The 14,019-nt window shown below is 47.6% G+C and overlaps 1 long non-coding RNA gene across 1 annotated transcript in view; it reads right to left on the bottom strand.

The window, feature by feature from the left end:
• Positions 1–1,859: 1,859 nt before the first annotated feature.
• Positions 1,860–14,019, bottom strand: part of LOC149749267 (uncharacterized) — a 47,030-nt gene continuing 34,870 nt past the window's right edge. Inside the window, exon 3 of the long non-coding RNA XR_016392949.1 lies at positions 1,860–10,679. This is a non-coding gene — a long non-coding RNA (uncharacterized LOC149749267). The remainder of the gene's footprint in view (positions 10,680–14,019) is intronic.

Below are 14,019 nucleotides of genomic sequence, written 5' to 3'. Positions count from 1 at the left end.
GTGTGTATTTTATACTTAGAGCATCTCTCAGTTCACACTAGCCACATTTCACATGCTAAGATTTCACATCTCATGTGGCTGATGGCTGCTACCCTGGATGTAGAACAACAAATACCAGGACATTTGGTCTCTTGGTTACTATGAGCAGGAAAGGGAAGGGTTGTCGTCCATCTGGATACAAAGAACTTATGGGAGAAAGTTGGCCTGAGCCTGAGCAGTTGAACAAAAATGAGACACAAGAGCAAAATGTCTTAAAAAGGAAAAAAGAACAGGATGAGAAGCACAGAGAAGACATAAGATGCAGAAGTGCTTCGATCATTACGTTTGTCCGCTGCGTGAGCACATGCCAAGCTCCTAGGACGGTCACACGTGAAGTTCTGACAGCCACACTGGGGGAACTGTGATGGTCTCTTTGTCATCCAAGGAAACTGAGGCCCACAGCCCAGGTACTGCTCACAGCCTGGAAGTCGCGATCCCAGAAATCAAACCCGTATTTGTGTGACTGCGATGCTGCCCCCAAAGTTTCAGTAACATGCCCTGGGGATCCATTGTGTTTGCACCAAGGTGGAAAATTTTCTACTGAAAAGATTTATGAGTAAGTTACCATGGATCCAAAAGTGACTCCCCCTGTAGGGTTTTCACCCCAATATCAACTGGAAAAATGAGGCAGGATGACCTCATAGTAGCAAGAGGCCAGGAAGCCAAGATGTCACTCCTAGGTAACCGTGGCCAATTCTTTAGGAAAAAGCTTTTTTTTTTTTTTTTTTCAGAATGGAAGTATCTTATTGTTTTATTTTTAAGGAAGTGCATGTTCATTATAAAATGACCAAAGAGCCTCAATAAATCCTCTCCCTGCTCTGCAAGAATCACTGTAGGCACTTGTGCACAGTTAGAACCAAGAATCCACACAACATGCACTGTTGTGTACCTGCCTTTTCACTTGGCTTTGGCCCTCAGGTGTCTTTCCATGGCGACACCGTCCCAGGTAGCTCATCCTTTTTTAGGGCTGTAGTGTGCTCCATCAACACATGGACCCTGATTCAACACTTCCTTCGACAAGTTTGCAGGTTGTTTCCAATGTCGTGATATGCAGACACCCCCGAGTTTGGGAAATGTTCATGTATCGTCCCGTGTCTTGCAGTATTTCCTCAGGATGGATTTACAGGGCAGGTTTTAAAAGAAGGGTGTCATTAAGCATGTCATTCTGGGCCACGCCCTTTGCGAGTAAAACGTCCACATCACAGTAACAATACAACCTGCATTCTTGGCTTATCCAGGCCCACCATGTGGGACCCCCAAACCTCCTTGAAGTGTCCCCCCTAAATTCTAAGGAGCAGGACATGGGCCTCTAGGTCACCCTACAGCTTTCTTCTGCTCACTTTCCCTGCACCCATCTTGTGAGATGTCAGCAACCCAGTTCTCCGTGCTGAGGGCCCGCCTCCCACCTCTGGTGCTGCAGGTCTCCAAGCTGATGGGGGAAGAGCAAAGTCCTTCCCCAGCTCTGCCACCTACAGGCCAAGCTCGGCACTGCCTTGGCTCCTGCTGTCTCTGTCCACAGACCCCAGAGCTAGGCAGGCCTGGAAGATTCCAGAACCCACATGCAGGGACAGTATTAGTATGCTCAGCCAGACTGGAAGATCTGCTAGCTCTTACCTGTGGATGGGTTCTTTCCAAGGGAGCGCTCAGGCCTCCAGACCACTAGACTCCTGACTCAAGCACCGACAGGCTTCAGAAATGCCCAAAGCCAGCAACATCCTAGAGTCAGCAGGCTCGGGTTCTTGCTGCGTCCCCACCACAGACTGTTGAACCTCTGTCCCTTGGGAGTGACAAAAGACCACATGGAGATTTTGTGGGGAGGAGTAACATGGGCATCTCCATGTGTCCGAGGCTGACAAGGATGGGGAGACTTGAGAGGACAACTCAGGGCTAGGGTCAGATGCATTTAAGAACGTTGGAGTGTCAGGGCTGGAGGGGACCTGAGCTGGTGTATAGGTCAGCATTACTGCAGTAACAAACATCTCTAAATTCTCTGTGGCTACAACAGCAAAGACGTCTTTCTCACTACGTTATCGGGTCCACTGCTGTGGCCCTGGTCTGCCCATCTTCTCATCCCAGGACACAGGCTCAAGAAACAGCCTCTTCTGGCTCTCAAGGCAGAGGAAGAGAGCAGGAGAGTGGGCAGACACTCCCACAGTGCCTCCTAGAAAGAGGGTATGCTCACACGTGGCTTAAGTCCCTGGATTCACGTTCCATTGGCCAAAAGATACCCCATGGATAAGCCCAAAGTCAACAGGGCAGGGATGTCTAATCCTTTAACAAGGGAGGGGAGAGTGATTCACTGTGAACGCCAACTCTAAGTACGGCAGACAGCACATCCCTAACTCTGTTACACACCTGAGGAAACTGAGGCACCGGGGCGGGGGGGGAAGTGGCTTGCCCAAGTCTACACACCAGGTAGCAGCAGAACCAGGGCTAGCACCGAATCTCTGGCAATCACCCAATGGTCTTAATCCTACCCTCAGAGTTTCCCAAAATATGTTCCAAGAGATATTAACGAGGGTCTTTATTGTAAGACATCTCAGAGCCTTTAATATGCCATTGAGATTTATGACTCTGCCAATTAGGGAAGTGGATTCTAGCTTTTTCTGACTTTTTTGACCCCAGAACCCACAGAACCAGCTGAGGAGCAGTTTGGAGAGGTAGCCCTACTGGGAACACATTGCGAAACACAGCAGCACCATGCCAGCTAATCAAATGGACTCTAATTCACCATCAGCAACTTGAAACTTAAAGTTTTGCATTGCTATAAGGAATGTTTTTAAAAACACATAACCTTCCTATAAATTCTTCACAGCTTAGAAACAGACACAGCTTTCACTTTTAGAAAGTTCACATAACTTTGTGAGGCCATCATTAATTGTGATTATTTTTTTCCACTTTCCTTTCTTTTTTCAGTTGTAGCCAAAAATGTAATAAATGTAATGAAACTGATCTTCATAAAGTCTTTGGTGGATGAATCATAGGTCTCTGGAAAATGTGTTTGTCTATCTACTACGTCTTCTTTTTTGTTTCTTTGATAAAGACAACAAATGTTATGTATCATTTCTCAACCATAAAAATATGTTTTAACAAAATGAAAACGTGTGCTTTGGTGTGATAATGGCAACACATGTCATTCTCAAGACATCCCAAGCGGTCATAAAGGGCCTCCAGTTGGGACCATGGAGCTATTCTGAAAAAGGCACAGCAATTAGATCATCTCAAATCATTAGGGTATTTTTTTTCCATGATGAATCTTTTGATCAGCAACATATGTGAAATTAAAATCAGCTTTATACGGTTTTGTCAAAGGCTTCACAAAGTAAAATCCTATTCAAATAGCTCAAAAATAAAACTGTGAAATACACTGCAGTCACCCCTTAAAAGAATTCTCTGACATACTCAAATAGATGGTAACCCAGGCCGGGAGGGTCAGCTCCTTTTTCCAAGGCTCTCAGGCAGGCAGCCCCACAGATCACAAACTCCTGGGTTCGAAGAGGCCTGAAAGCCACCAACCAGCTCACCCAGGGCCTGGGTCCTCTCTGATATGTCCCTCCAGGTCACAGCACAGGACCCAGGACAGACTCCTTCCTTGGGATAGATTGGGAGGTATAGAACTGTTCTTTATGTGCAACCAAGACACACTTCCCTACAATTTCCATCCCTTGGGGAAGGAGAAAATGAGTCTTATTCCTCTGTTCCATGACCATCCCTTCAAGTATGTCAAGACGATCATCTTCCTCCCAAGCTTCTCTTCTCCGTGTCAAACACCTGCAGTTCCCTGGCCGCTCCTGGTGCAAATATCTCTAAGGCCCTTCAGCTGCTGGAGACGGACATTGGCCTAAAGGAGCCCCATGCATCTAGGACACCAGACAGGGCAGAGACAGCCTGGGCTGCTGTACCCCAGGAAGTGGGGATAAGGGGGGACAGGTGGCATCAGAGCCACATGGGACTGGAGGACCTCGTCGTCTTCATCTCAACGTGTCACCGTGACTGTGACCCCACACTGCCACGATGTGGCCTTTCTACCCAGGACCAAACATTGACTATGTAGGGATGTTTGTTCCTGCAGCAACACTGACTAATACACCGCCAGCATATGTATGTATGTATGTGTATATATATATATATACACGTACACATATATACCGCTTAGAGAACATTCATAGATTCGCAGAATATTTCTATTACCATTCCAGGATGAAGTCATTTGTCATTTTTATTTGTGGCCTGCACCAAATCTAAGATTTCAGGTTGTTTTCCGATAGTATTGAAAATATATTTTAAATAATCTAAATCTTTTAGGTGTGGTGTCAAAAGAAAAGTCCAGCCAAATTTTTGTTCTGTCAGATCACAGTCTTCTTCAAATAACACAGGGGTTTCTTTTCTCCTCAGTGCTCCCTTCACATCCCAGACACCCTGCTTCTATGACAGTTGTGAGAAAGAGTAAAAATCGTTTGGAGAAGAGAGTTCAGTCAGGCCTCCATCTCTGTCTGGGCCTGCTTGGGGAACCTGTGGGTTTCATTCTGTGAGCCCAGAGGCCTGGCATCCCCACGTCCACACCTGAGCGAGCTGGAGGCCTCCACTAACTGCTGGGGTCCATCCACCTTCTGGCCTCGCTGCGGACAGTGAGCCATTGTTTTTCTGAAGGAGAAAATGACATTTAATGAGGGCACACAGCCCCTCAGCCCTCTGTGCCAGCAGTCTCATCCTGGAGAGCACAGGGCGACAAAATGCAGTTGTGCCGGGCAGGCCCCTGGAGCCCACACGCCTCATGCCACAGCTCCCCCACTGTCCCCACTCCTGCAGGCGTCCCCTCGGGTCCCTGGGTGCACCGTCCTCCTGAAACTGGACTCCGTGGGACAGGACTGCAGGGTGTATTGTGGCAACAAGCGTAAGCCACTTGCTTTTCCTCCCTGCTGGAGGGGAAGCAGCCAGAATCAATTAGCTACTTAACTGACCCGCAGGAGATCACAAAACGCTGAAATGCCTTATGGATGGTTATCGGGGTCCCAGCATCCGCTTTGTCAGAAGAACCCTGAACGCGCCAAGGTGACGCCCAGGGCGCCATCCTCACCGCCCCTGCTCAGCACATCCGTTCTGTTTCCATAACAGTAAGTGTAATAGGGAAAAACCCTTTGTGTTGTATCACAAGTTAATCTTGTAATAGAATTACAAGATTAAAGGGATGTTGCCTATAAGCCTAAATTATACATAGTGGCCCATTTCTGGGAACCCTGCCTCCCAGGTAATGAGCATTAAGCTAAAATAACTTTGTTCAGCTCACAGGAAATACCCTGACCAGGCCCACCTGTGAATGACTGCAGGGAGGAAGAAATTAACACATCCCCTCCGGAGGCTGATGGGAACCAGGAAGTGTTTGACTTTACTCCCCGCCTTTTAGTATACAAGGAGCCTGGATTCTAACTCAGGCAAGATGGTTCTTTGGGGCATGAGTCCACCATCTTCTCGGTCTGCTGGCTTTCCGAACAGAGTCATTATGCCTTGCCCCGGCAAGTCGTCTCTCGATTATTGGCCTGTTGTGCGGTGAGCAGAAGCTTAGACTCAGTAACACAAGGGGTTCGTAAACCACCAACCTGGGCTCAGTGCTGATCTTTCTGAAGGGCAGTAAGAAAATACTTGCTTCCTGAGATCTTTCTGCAGGTCAGTGAAGACAGCAGCTTCACATCATCCTCAGAGGTGAGCCTGGCTTTCTGACACAGGCGCACGCAGAAGGGTGGATGTCCTCGCAGCTACAACTCTCACTGGTGCTTATAGGCGACGAAGACTCTGCACGCCCAGCACATAAGAGCAGGCTAGTTGCTGTGTTCCTATGTCCCTAAGTGAAGGCTGCCCCGAAGACAACGCGGGGAGGCGATCACCCTGCCAGCATCCGCTTGGACCAGCCGTGAGGAAGACTTTGAAGCATCAGCACACTTTTGTGTGGGGAGGTGCTGAAGCTGTGCTCCCCAGGAATGCTTTGTGCCACTCAGGACTTCTGCCATCTGCTAGGCCTCGCCCGGCGATGGTCTCCAGTCCTAAATGGACTTACGTCCCATCCCTTCATGACGGTTGCCTACGAGGAAAGCGCCTATCTGGACTCCATAACTTTGGCCCTTGACGAATTGCTTCAGTGTGTTCGCGTTTATGGTTCTGCCCTTAGATTTCACTGAGGTCATTACAATAAGCAGCTGGATGAGAATTGCTTCTGCATTGGGGCTGAAATGATTGTCAAGGGTGGGGCTCATTTTGTCACCCAGTGAACCCAATAGAAGGTCCATGGAAAGATTAAAAATTTTTTAGAATATAATGCCATAGGGGAAAAACCACTTAAAAGATTGCTGACTCCCCTTTTTCTAAAATGAATATTATGCAACCTAGTGGCTGCTAGGAAGTTCAGAGCCAAATTCAAGGATAAGTCTCAGAATTATCTGGGCTCTGCCTACTGTATCTGCTTCCTTCTCCTTTGCAAGGTCTTGGGTTTGTTGTTACATTAACATTGCCATATATATTATTTGGCTTTGTGTATAGCAGCTTCCAAGGTTTTTGGAAGGAGATAGAGTATAAATAAATAATGCCCCTAATTAAACTCAAAAGCCTTTGTGCAGCAAAGGAAACCATAGACAAAATAAAAAGACAAGCCATAGATTGGGAGAAAATATTTGTAGACGATGCAGTCCACAAGGGCATAATTTCCAAAATATACAAACAGCTCATGTGGCTCAATATCCAAAAAACAAACAATCCAATCAAAAAATGGGCAGAAGACCTAAACAGACATTTTTCCAAAGAAGACGTACAGATGGCCAAGAGGCACATGAAAAGATGCTCAACATTTCTAATCATTAGAGAAATGCAAATCAAAACTACAATGAGATATCACCTCACACCAGTCAGAATGGCCATCATCAAAAAATCTACAAACAAAAAATGCTGGAGAGCGTATGGAGAAAAGGGAACCCTCCTAGACTGTTGGTGGGAATGTAAATTCGTATAGCCACTATGGAGAACAGTATGGAGGTTCCTTAAAAAACTAAAAATAGGGGTTTCCCTGGTGGTGCAGTGGTTGGGAGTCCGCCTGCCGATGCAGGGGACTCAGGTTCGTGCCCTAGTCCAGGAGGATCCCACGTGCCGTGGAGTGGCTGGGCCTGTGAGCCGTGGCCGCTGAGCCTGCGCGTCTGGAGCCTGTGCTCCGCAATGGCGGAGGCCACAGCAGTGGGAGGCCCGCGTACTGCAAAAAAAAAAAAAAGAAAACAAAAAAAACTAAAAATAGAGCTACCATATGATCCAGCAATCCCGCTCCTGGGCATATACCAGGAGAAAACCGTAATTCAAAAATATACGTACACCCCAATGTTCATTGCAGCATTATTTGCAATTAGCCAGAACATGGAAACAACCTAAATGTCCATCAACAGGTGAATGGATAAAGAAGATGTGGCATTTATATATACAATGGAATATTACTCAGCCATAAAAAGGAACGAAATAGTGCAATTCGCAGAGACGTGGATAGACCTAGAGACTGTCATACAGAGTGAAGTAAGTCAAAAAGAGAAAAACAAATATCATAAGATATCGCTTATATGCAGAATCTTTAAAAAATGATACAAATGAACTTATTTACAAAGCAGAAACAGACTCAGACTTAGAGAATGGACTTATGGTTACCAGGGGGGAAGCAGGGGGAGGGATAGGTTGGGAGTTTGGGATTGACATGTACACACTGCTATATTTAAAATAGATAACCAACAAGGACCTACTGTATAGCACAGGGAACTCTGCTCATTATTCTGTAATAACCTAAATGGAAAAAGAATTTGAAAAAGAACAGATACATGTATATGTATAACTGAATCACTTTGCTGTACACCTGAAACTGACACAACATTGTTAATCAACTATGCTCCGATATAAAATAAAAATCTTTTAAAAAGGAAAAAAATAATGCTAGATATTGCTAGCTCTGTAAACAAGCTTAGCTCTGTACGTGTGCAGGAATCACCTGCATTTTCTGGAGACACTTCCACAGCACCGTGGGCAGACCCCACTGATTAAAGTCTCTAAGACATTTGCAAATCCTAGAAGTGTGGGGAAAAGGAATCCCTGTTAGCTTAATGCAGAAACTGATTCTGTGACTGGAGGGCAAACACCGACAAGTCTTTTGAAAATGGCATTGCCCCACCCAATCCTGGGAAATGATGGGACAGGCTGCCGTACTTTCTATAAGCAACATTTTCTGTAAGAGAGTACCCTCACTTCACCCCTCCCCAGAATATTCCATTTTTTAAAATTCCTAGTTAGAAACTCTACATTGTCACTGATTGAAGAAAAACAGTTTTTCAAAAAGAGGAAGTAGACTCACTGATACAGAGAACAAATTAGTAGTTACCAGTGGGGAGAGGGAAGGGAGGAGGGGCAATAGAGGGGTAAGGGGAAAAAAGGGTTATTATGTGTGTGGAACTTTTGAAAATTGTAAAGAGTCTTTCATTCAATTAAAAAAAACTATAAAAAATGACTAAATAAACAAAAAAAAACCCCGTTTCTAGAAGATAACTAGCACACTAAAGCATAAGACTCTTAAAAAGGTGATTAAAACATTATGGTTTGGGCTTCCCTGGTGGCGCAGTGGTTAAGAATCCGCCTGCCAATGCAGGGGACACGGGTTCAAGCCCTGGTCTGGGAAGATCCCACATGCTGCGGAGCAGCTGAGCCCGTACACCACAACTACTGAGCCTGTGCTCTAGAGCCCGTGTGCCACAGCTACTGAAGCCCATGTGCCTAGAGCCCGTGCTCTGCAACAAGAGAAGCCATCGCAATGAGAAGCCCGTGCACTGCAACGAAGAGTGGCCCCTGCTCACCGCAACTAGAGAAAGCCCGTGCACGGCAACAAAAGACCCAACACAGCCTAAATAAATAAATAATTGAAAAAAAAAACCACATTATGGTTTTCCCTATTTTCCATGACACCACATAATAACTAACCTACTGTCAATCACACACAGGATCTGGGGAGGAGATTTACCCCACCCCCAAGTGAACATTTTTCCACTTAAGGACATGAAGAGGCACAAATGACCCAGTTCTGCATGGTGTTAAATTATCCTTGGTGTCCTGTTAGATAACCAAGGGTTCTAAGCTGCTTTGCCTTTTTCTTTTTCTTTTTTCTTTTCTTTTTGAGACTGCAACAGCACAAGCTTTCTTCAGTGGTTAAAGAATGGAGAAGTCTGCTCTGCCTTTAATAGCTCTAAGACAGTGGAAATGTCACCTTTCTTCTCGGCCTCCATTTTCTTATCTTTGAAACCAGAGACATGTCTTGGACAATCTTAATGCCTTCTCTTACTGTGAGCCTTTTTTTTTTTTTTTTTGACTGCGCCAGGCGGCATGTGGGATCTTTACTCCCCAGCCAGGGATCGAACCCGTGTCCCTTGAAGTGGAAGCGCGGAGACCTAACCAGTGGACAGCCAGGGAAGCGTCCTGGGGGAACCAACCATTCCTCCAACGGCCAGCACGCGCCTCTCTAAGGGGAGTATTCAAAATGTCCACCAGGGGGCGCCTGATTCACTGCAAACAGCGGCCCGGGGGTCAGGACAAACTGTGGGCAGGTGGGGTGACCCCAGTTTTCCCATCCAGTCCTGAAAGGATTCCTGGCATCCAAGGATGGGAGGTCCTCCTAGGGGTTAGGGTAGAATGGCACCATCTCCTCTACCAAACCTGTTTTGCAATTTATCCCCACCTCTGAGCAGCTGGTCTGGACGATGCTACGTTTCTGAAGTTTCTGGCATTTGGTAGTTTGGGGCCAGCTGCCTATGTGGGAAACTTTTCAGTTCATTCACTTATGATCCACCAGAAGCCAAGAATCTGGAAGCTGGTTGAAGTTGAAAAAAAGGTCTGTCTCTTGCCCTCAACCCCTGGTTGCTGAGAAGTGGGCTCAAGGCCAGCATGACAGCTGTGATTTAGAGGCGGTGGTCAAGGAGGGTCCTGGGTGATGGGAAGGGGGCCAGGGGCCAGAGGAGTGGGGAGAGGTGTGCCCATGCTATTCTTCCAAGATGTCCTGAATGCATCTCCTCTCATGGGGGCCATAGTCAACCATGGAAAAAATATGCTGTTTCGGCCACTCTATTTGTGGCTGGAATCTCACACCACATGGGAATTCTCTGGGTATAATTACACTCAGACACCAGATTCCACATGCTTCCACTGAAGTTTCTTGGATTCCTGGGGGTGCTATTTCTAAGGCTTTTGAAGAACTTCCCCAGCTCTGTAGAATATGTTTGTTATGGATTGTTTTTCCCTCAAAAAGATATGTTGAAATTTTAACCATCAGTATCCGTGAATGTGAAGTTATTTGGAAATCATTGGAGTCATTGCAGATGTAATTGGTTATGTTAAGAGGAGGTCATTAGGGTGGGCCCTTAATCCAATACGACTAGTGTCCTTATAAGAAGAGGATATTAGGACATAGACACAGACACAGATAGAAGGCCATGTGATGACAGAGGCAGAGGTTGGAGTGATGCTCTACAAGCCAAGGACCACCGAGGAGTGCCGGCAACACCAGCAGCTGGAAGAGGCAGGAAGGATTCTCCTCTACAGGTTTCAGGTGCTGACACTGTGATTTTCAACTTCTGGCCTCCAAACTGTAAGAGAATAAATTATGTTGTTTAAGTCCCCCAGTTGGTGGCACTTTGCTACAGCAACCCCGGGGAAACTAATCCAATATTGAAAGTGAAATGAGGGTGGGAGTGTTTGCATACAACATGATGGAACACCCCAGGTCACCACAATTTTGGAAAACAACTCAGTCAATGTTTTGTTTTCCTTCCTCAATCAGTGTTGCTTTGCTCTTGCTAACACTGAACATGAGGCAGCCTTGCCAATTATCTCCAAATTTGCTCCATGGAATAACTGTTTCTCAGTCACCTCCTGCCCTTCTAACATCTCCAAACTTTTTTCTCCTCTCTTTCTCTGGTACTTCCAAACAAAGACTGAAACCGACCGTTAACTTTTATATATTTTTTTCTCTTCTTTCACTCTCAAAAATGTCAGTCAATGGTCACTGTGGGTTGAGTGGTGGCCCTACCAAAATTCACATCCACTTGGAACCTCAGACTGTGACCTTATTTGGAATAAGGGTCTTGGCAGATGTAATTAAGGTAAGGATCTCAAGATGAAATCATCCGGGATGATGGTGAGCCCTAAATCCAATGACACGTGTCCCTGGAAGAGTTAGAAAGGGAAAAGACACAAGGAGAGACACAGAGAAGGCCATGTGTAGATGGAGGTGAAATTTGGAGTGACGCTGCCACAAGCCAAGGAGTGCCAGGGGCCACCAAGAGCTGGAACTGGCAAGGAAGTATTCTCCCCTGGAGCCTTTAGAAGGAGTGTGGCTTGCCGACACCTTAATTTCAGACCTCTGGTCTCCACAACTGTGAGGGAATAAATTTCTGTTGTTTTAAGGCACGCAGTTTGTGGCCAACTGTGCAGCTGCCCAGGAAACTGATACGATATAAAAGGTCTACATGTGCTGCTCCAAGGTTGACCGCTGTCCCTTCCTAAAATACTCTTCAAACTTGGCTGCTGAGGCTCTACCCCAGCTTTTTTCCTTCACTCACTAAACAAGTATTTGCTAAGCACCTACTATGTGCCGGGGACACTGCTAGGCCCAGGGCTTTGGCTGCAGTGACAGACAGTCCCTGCCCCAGGGAGCTTATGATCTTCTACTAGCTTGTCTCTCCTCCTTCCTTCCTCATCCCACTAAATAGCTGTGGGATCTCCCACTGCTCCCTCTGCCCCTTGAAGCTTCTGTAACAGGAACAACCCCCAAGTCTACAACTCCATCCTTTTCCTGTCTCCTCTCTTTCAGACCTGCCTTCTCTGTTTGCTCCATGATTCCTCCTGGGGCCTCCTGCCGAGGCAAAGGCCTTCCTCCCTCCAAGCACCTCTATTCCCATCGATATAACCCTGTTCTCCCGTAGAGCGGAGAACCTATGTGGCACATAGGTGCCTTGATGGCTCCCTCTGACTGGGCCACGCCCAGGCCCAGCCCCAGGCCTCTTCCACCTTCTTCCCTCTCCCTTCTGGCTGCCCCAGCCCACCTCTCATCACCCAGATCTGTGTCACTCACGCAGACTAGTGGTCTGAAAACCTCACTTTCACAGGCACGCCTCATGTCAGAAACCCCTGATGGCACTGGACTGACTCCAGAATAATGTCTGGCTCCTTGGCAGGGCAGCTCTCCTTATGGGGAGCCCAGCACACGTGCCCCTGCAGGCAACCTATGCTTCTGCCAACCTGGACCACTCACATCCTTCAACACACCCAGCCCTGTCCTTCTCCTTCCCTCCTTCCCCAGTGCCCTCAAGCTTCCCTAATCCAACCCTTCCAATCACTGGCCCAGCGTCAAGCTCACCTCCACAGAGAATGTGTTCTCTCCTTCTCTGGAAGGCTGACGGGTCCTGGAGCAGGCTATGACCTGTCATCTGTGCAGCATCCTGTCTCCCGCCTTCCTGTTCTTGAAACCTGAACCTGGTGGGAGCCACCCTAGGGCACCACGGCAGCACCGCTGCCCACCCCTCCCAGCCGCCACTACAGGAGTGGGCCCAGCAACCAGCCTCACGGTGGACCAGAGTCCCACCAAGAACATGGAAGTAGGATGGTAGATTTCAGCTCTTGGGGCACATTTTTTCCTCCTTCAAGTGAAACATGAATCTCTTTAAGAAATATTGAATAGAAGGAAATAAAGTGACAAGTTCACTGTGATGGTGAGTACTGTCCCCAGAACACCCATGCCCCTCCCCCATCACCTCTGCTGTCAAAGACCCCAAGGTCCCCTGCTATGGGTTGAATTTCATATGTTGAAGTCCTAACCCCCTGGACCTCAGAATGTGACCATATTTGGCCAATAGAGTCATTGCAGATGTAATTAATTAAGATGAGGTCAGACTGGAATAGGGTGGCCCTTAATCCAAGATGACTGGTGTCTTTATAAAAAGGGGAAATTGGACACAGACATGCAGAAAGGGAAGCTGATATGAAGACATAGGGAGAGGACCACCGTCTACAAGCCAAGGAGAGAGGCCTCAGAAGACACCAACCCTGCCGACACCTTGACTTCAGACTTCTAGTCTCCAGAGCTGCAAGACGTTTCTGTTATTGAAGCCACACCCAGTTTATGACACTGTGTAACGGAGGGGCACTTACCAAGTGCCCTCAGACATCTCCCAATCCTCTGTCCTAAAGAACTGCATTTGCCCCCAGTACCCTCAACTAGAGACATGCTTAATTCCTAAAGGGCAGTTACACAGCTCCACTGGTGGCTAATGACTCTGCTTTTCATGGTGGGTTGGGGGAGGCGGGTGTGGAAGAGCCCTGTACCCCCTTCCTTCCCCTCCCCCTTTTCTTCTTGGATCCCTTGGGGGTTTCTCCATTCAGCCAACGCTAAGGGAAGGCCTGCCATACGCAGCCACAGTGCTGGCAACTGGACCACATGTCGCACCCTGATGCGAAAAGGACGTCAGGGCACCTTCTGAAGCTCACCATGGCGTCTACATGTCTGCTGGTCAGTGAGCGAGGGCCCTTTGGATCCTGAGTTCAGCCCTGGAGTAGCAGTTGTCCATGAGAACATGGATCTTCTTGGATGCACAGCATTCTGTACAAATATTCTAATTTTATTCTGTTCTTCAAAGGAAAAGAGGAGACCCCTTCTCTTGGGAAATTCTAACCCACTGAGGCAAAAAATGAGAACCATTTTCCCCAAAGGGCTGGTGGGAGGCTCCTGGGCCCCAGCAGCGGTGGGCAGCTCTTGGTCTTGACATGTGAGACCAAGCATGGCATGCAGCTGGGCAGGGCAGGCTGGGACGGCTGAGCCCTGTGCCCCGGGAAGGGCAGGGGGTGAGGGGCAGGCGAGCCCCGGGGTGGGAGAGAGTGCCAGCCTGGGAGCAGAGCCAGGAAGGGAGGGAGTCCAGACCAGCAGGAAGA

The sequence above is a fragment of the Delphinapterus leucas genome, chromosome 4 (assembly GCF_059928025.1).
Source record: "Delphinapterus leucas isolate spDelLeu-1000000601 "Yukka" chromosome 4, BTC_Dleu_Yukka2, whole genome shotgun sequence".
NCBI classification, from domain to species: Eukaryota; Metazoa; Chordata; class Mammalia; order Artiodactyla; family Monodontidae; genus Delphinapterus; species Delphinapterus leucas.
Note: the sequence above shows the minus strand (reverse complement) of the source record. Positions and strands in the feature narration are given on the sequence as shown.